The 5,737-nt window shown below is 47.4% G+C and overlaps 1 non-coding gene across 1 annotated transcript; it reads right to left on the bottom strand.

The window, feature by feature from the left end:
* Positions 1–1,079: 1,079 nt before the first annotated feature.
* On the bottom strand, positions 1,080–1,151 carry TRNAQ-CUG (transfer RNA glutamine (anticodon CUG)). The gene has a single exon. It is a non-coding gene; the product is annotated as a tRNA-Gln (tRNA).
* Between the last annotated feature and the right edge of the window lie 4,586 nt (positions 1,152–5,737).

The following is a 5,737-nucleotide window of genomic DNA, read 5'->3' as shown; positions in this document are numbered from 1 at the left end:
CCAATAAAAACAGAATGAGAAAATGAAGACTGAGACAGCTTGTCCTGGGTCTTCATTGTCAGGTTTACCAGAGTCCTAGTTTTAAGACAAGCCCCTTCCTGGGGATGCTGGTGATTTTGCCCTGGAGAGGCAGTTGGTGCCAGGCATGTGCTTGGATTCCAGAAGCATCTGGCTTGGTCACTATGTGGTAGGAAGGGAGAGCTCAGAGCTGTTGACCTTCTCCAGAGCCCTGCAATGCCCAGGGCTCCTGGAGAGCTGTAGGAGGCTCTGACAGTGATATAGCCTTCCTGCAAATGTTGCTGGAGATAGCAGAGGGGTGGGTTTTACCTATCTACCCTATGCCTCTCCTCTATGAGTATTCAAGTGAATCCCTGGAGGTTCTCCCAGACTTTGGCTCCCAGGAGACACCTTTGTATGAGCCACGTCTCAGCCCATGGGCTCCTGACAGTCTGCAAGGCAAGAGGCACATGACCAAGCCACTCGCTGGCCTGCCAAGGCCTGCCATCAACCAGAAGACCTCGGGAAGGTCTTTTCCAACTTCGGTGGAGAACAGCAGACCCACTGGTCCAATCTGCAAAACCAAAACCTGCAGAAAGGCCAGGGAGGAAGCATGCAAACATTTGGACACAGAAGACTCAGCTTAGCAGGGCTTACAGCATCTTTGACATTTATTGCTGCCTGTAACCAACATGCGCACAGCCATTCAGGAGAGCAGCCCTGCTGGAAATCCTCTGTCAGAGGCTGAACAACTGACAAGGAGACATGGGGCAGATCTGGTCTTCAGGGCCAGCTGTAAGGATTCACGACCTGGGAGTTGCCTGGCCTCCTGTGTGGGTCAGCCTGGCCTGAGCTCCCAGGTGCTGGGGAGCTCTGAGAGGTCTCTGGCTGCCCATTGAAGCCTGTAAAAGGATAGCACCTCACCGTGTCTTCCAGGGAGGAGCAGCATTGGGGTCTCCTGTGGTAGGAGCAGTTATCATGACTTTGTGGAAGCAAATGGGCTGGAAACTGGCAGATTGAAGCAGGTAAAGGGATAAGGTGCAAGCCTGCTGAGAAAAGCCCTGAGGGAGCCAAAAAACTTGAGGTCCTACTGAGATTTGAACTCAGATCGCTGGATTCAGAGTCCAGAGTGCTCACCATTACACCATAGGACCTCCTGACTAAATGCTCTCTTTCCCCGGTGGCCATGCTTGCTGAGCCATATGTTCCTGGGAGGAGCCCAATAGTCTCTCCATCTCCCTGGCCATCACCAAATGCAGCCTTCCTCCACGGCCACTGGGCACTCTACTCACAAGGCCTTTCAAGGGAATGGCAGTGCTCTTTGTGTAAGCCTGGCACGGCCTGTCTTACAAGAGTTGGGCTGATAACCTGTGAGAATCTTGTTTTTGCATAATTAGACCTAGTTATGAAGTTTCCAGCAGAACCTCTTCAAAGTTGCTCCTTACAGAGTACATTCATGGCCCAGCAATCAGTGGTTCAATGCTTGTACTTGCAGTCTCTGTTGCTGTCTCCCTTCACCCTCATGCTGAACAGCCTCAGTCTACCTCTCCTGTTTCTCACCTTGTAGTTCATACTAAGCAGCCGTTAGCCAGATATCCTTACTGTCGGTTGCAGTCCTAGTTGAGCTCTTGACCTTGCCAAACAAAGGGATGAAGAGAGAGGGCAGGGAATGAGGTTCAACAGAGAAAAGAGCTGGCAGGAGGTGTCTAAAGCTGATGTTCACACGATCAGTGCATGTGAAAGTGTATATAAGAAATATGCTGTGCTACATCTATATATCTTTCCACTGAAGTCTGTCACTGCATGAAATCAGGATACTGGGTCTATGTTAAGGTATACTGGAGAAAACTGCACTTCAGCTGTGCTGGAAGGGACTTTAGCAGGTACTGGTAATTACCAATATGGTGGTAAAGTGCAAAAGCCTGCTCAACTAGATCCATGTTTCTGAGTGTAAAACGGTCACACCAGCTTCAGACACAAAATAGTGTATCTCCTGTCACAGCAGAGCCGAATGATCTAGATGAACTTCCTTTGCTTCAATGTCAACAGTACAACAACCTACAACCCTGCAAATAGACTTCAATTATGTTAAAGTGATTGATATCACCTGAATCTGTCAATTGTTTTTGGACATTGTAACTTTGGTTTAAGATTTTGCATTTGTATTTAAATTATTACTGGTCATATACTAACTGTAAGAATTATTATGATATGTCCTTAGGTAATGAAGGATTATGAGAAATACGTGGCTCTAAGACCTGTGAGATACTGCCTGTTAATTGGACTGGCACTGGTAAGGATAAGGATCCAAGTGAAGGCACTCATAAGGATGAGGTTTTTTTCCTGTTATCTCATTGCTTCCAGACCTCTTCCAGAATGACAAGACACAACTTCCCCCCAAAAAAATCAAATTAAGTACAAAATGCTCTGTGCAAAATCCACTTACAATTTGAAAAACTGTCTTCCACCAGTTTGCACAAACTTTCTTCCCCTGGCTAGGAGTATCAGAATTAGAAAGAACTAGCGTAAATAAGGAGAAATTTTAATAATTTACAAAGATTTCTGTGAGTAATTAGTACTCACAAAAGGCAGGGATGATGGGTAAATTCAAATTGCAACTGCTCAGCAGTTGTAAATTGTGACCAATGAATGATCCAGCATGGAGGGCAGGGATGCCTAACTGCAGAACTGTCTGGGTGCAGGAATGCCAGAGACAGAAGGACTCCCTGTAAGGAAGTGAAGTTTCCCTTCCTGATGAGATAGAAGTTATGGCAATGTTGTCTTGTAGGAATCCTGGAATGCAAGCTCTCAGGGGGCCACCTGATGAGGATCAGTCAGGGGATGCATCCAATGCTAGGCTGAGGTGCCTAATACCAATACTCACATGATCCATGCTGGTGCAACTGTATATAAGGAAATGGCTTGTGCTGCATCTTTTCAGACTCCAGAACTCTGAGAAAATCTTTGCAGTCTCTAAGAAACTCTTATGGAGGTAGGACTCTGGCCAAAGCATTGCTCATTTAATCTTTATATTTAAGTGCAAAAGTATGTTTAATTCACCTCAAGGGTGCAATAAAAATTCCCCAACTACAGACACTGCCAGATGCACCACCTCTACACTGAATTCTTAAAGCTATTTTCCAAGTATTTGTGCTCCAGAGCTAAAAGGCAACCAGAGCTATCTTCATCTAGTGATGAAAATGATCACTTTTGCGGGTCATTTGGTTTTCTGGTTCCTGCTTAGGCATTGGACATTTCTCACCAGTGCTGGCAAAAAGATCTAGACATACTTATATCACCAAAACAAACTCTCTCCTGTCTCCTGCCAAGTCACTCATGACCTCTCATTTATTCTCCCTTTGCCCCTCCACACTTTTCCTCAGTCGGGCTCTACCTTGTCCTTTCCATAGATCTCTCCCACTCTTGCAAAACATTCCCCCTAAACACCAGCAACCTGAATGACAGTCATGGTCTTTGTTCAAGGGCTGACACCATCCTATGTTCCCAAGAGGCTGAAGGTACCGCCAGGAGGTCACCATCTTCTCTGTAGGAGCATCCTCACTGTTATGCTCACAGCAGATTTGAGTCCCCCTCAGATAAATTTGAGAAGCAAAGCAGGGTCTAATATCTCACCTCACAACTATCACCACCCATTGATGTCTCCAGACGGCTGCCTTCCTTTCTTCTCTGGAAGCAGCAGAGGTGCCAGCTGGGAGTGAAACCACCTGCACATGACAGGATATCCCAGATGCCTGTAAGAGGACAAAGTGCTGGGAGCTGCAGTTGCAGCCCTTGGGGTTGTGTCTTCCAAGGCCTCTGGAAGAGCTTGGCACCAGGTGCCCACCATGCTCTGTACAGATCTAAATCACAGAACTTGAAGTAAAGCAGGCCCTGAAACTTCCAGAGAGCCAGGTGTCATTGCATGGGGCATGTGATGAGCAGGGCAGAGGACTCTGGAGCAGATGGTTGTGGCTGAGTGGTGAAGGTGATGGACTAGAAAACCACTGGGCTTGTGCAGATTCAAATCCTGCCAACTATGGGGTGCAGTTCTTTTTTGGGGTCCCTGCAATTTACTGCACTGCAGCCATGGGACTCAGCCTCACAAAACCCAGGGACATAGCAAAACGCCATTTTGGTCCACACTTCCCCCAAGAAATTCCTGCATGGATGGCAAATCCTGCTTCTCACAAGGTAAGGGCAACCTGGTGTTTTGGGCAACCTGGTGTAGTGGAGGGTGTCCCTGCCCATGGCAGGGGGGTTGGAACTAGATGATCTTTGAGGTCCCTTCCAACCCAAACCGTTGTATGATTCTATGATTCTATAAGGAAGTGGGACAAGAGAAAAGGCCAGCACTGAATGTGGAGGTCTTTCTGTGCACACACGGCCCTCATTGCTAATGACTTGCTCAGATGGTGCAGCATCTTAAGGAAAAAGGAAGCCCAGAGGGGCCTGTGTGGAGAGAGGTCAGAGAAAAAGAAGGTGATAAAAGCCCATTGCTAGTGTATGGTATGTCCCACACAGCCATGCCACTGACGGTGGAGGATGTGAAGGACAAGGTGCTAAGTGTAATACAACTTGCTTAGAAGAACAAATTCTGTGTAAGACTATGAACTTTTAACCTCAGAGTTGACATGAAGACCCAACCTAAACTGCCTCTCACCTGCTGAGAACATGCAATACTGATCATAGAAAGAATAGGAGGTTTGCCCTAGGAAGCTAGGCATACAAGCACAGCCTTGGTGCATAATCAGATTTCCCTGATTGTTTATGCACGCTCACATCTGTACACCAGATGTGTGCAGACACCTGTCTGTCCTGCCTTTGCTTTGTCTCCTCTGCCTGGCTCTGTATGCTCTGTCATTTGGATAAGTGTGCTGGTTTTGCCTGGGATAGAATTAATTTTCTTCATGGTAGCTGTTACGGGGCTATGTTTTGGATTTGTGCTGAAAACAGTGCTGATAACACAGGGATGTTTTCATTTTTGCTGAGCAGTGCTTACACAGCATCAAGGCCTTTTCTGCTTCTCACACCACCCCACTAGCAAGTAGGGTGAGGGTGCACAGGAAGGTGGGAGAGGACACAGCCAGGACAGCTGACGCCAACTGAAAAAAAGGATATTCCATACAATATGATCTCATGCTCAATATATAAAGCTGTCGGAAGAAGAAGGAAGGCGAGACATTTGGAATTACGGAGTTTGTCTTCCCAAGTCACTGTTATGCGTGATGGAGCCCTGCTTTCCTGGAGATGGCTGAACACCTGCCTGTTGATGGGAAGTAGTGAATTATTCTTTATTTTGCTTGCTTGTGTGCAGCTTTCGCTTCAGTTATTAAACTGTCTTTACCTCAACCCCTGAGTTTTCTTCCTTTTACTCTTCTGATTCTCTCCCCCATCCCACAGGTAGGGCAGTGAACAATTGACTGGGTGGTGCTTAGTTGCCAGCTGGAGTTAAACCCGGACAACGGGACAGAGAAGCAGTAGATGCACGCACAAGTATGAAGGCATCAGCACTACTACCTCATCCCTTGCCCTCACCAACAGGCTTTACCTGCTCAGTCTGCCTCAAGCGTATCTTGTCACCTGTCAGCACGTAAGGCTGGCCATCACCCAGTCCATGTAAGGCTGGCCATCACCCAGTCCAACTGGGCCAGCCCTGCCCTGAGGAGACTGGAAGCCAACATCACTCCCAGCAGTGTTATACAGGTCAGGCACAGAGGAGTTTCTCTGACTGTCTGCAAGG

This window comes from Tauraco erythrolophus, chromosome 14 (assembly GCF_009769465.1).
Source record: "Tauraco erythrolophus isolate bTauEry1 chromosome 14, bTauEry1.pri, whole genome shotgun sequence".
Taxonomy (NCBI): domain Eukaryota; kingdom Metazoa; phylum Chordata; class Aves; order Musophagiformes; family Musophagidae; genus Tauraco; species Tauraco erythrolophus.
This window is presented reverse-complemented; position numbering and strand designations above follow the sequence as displayed.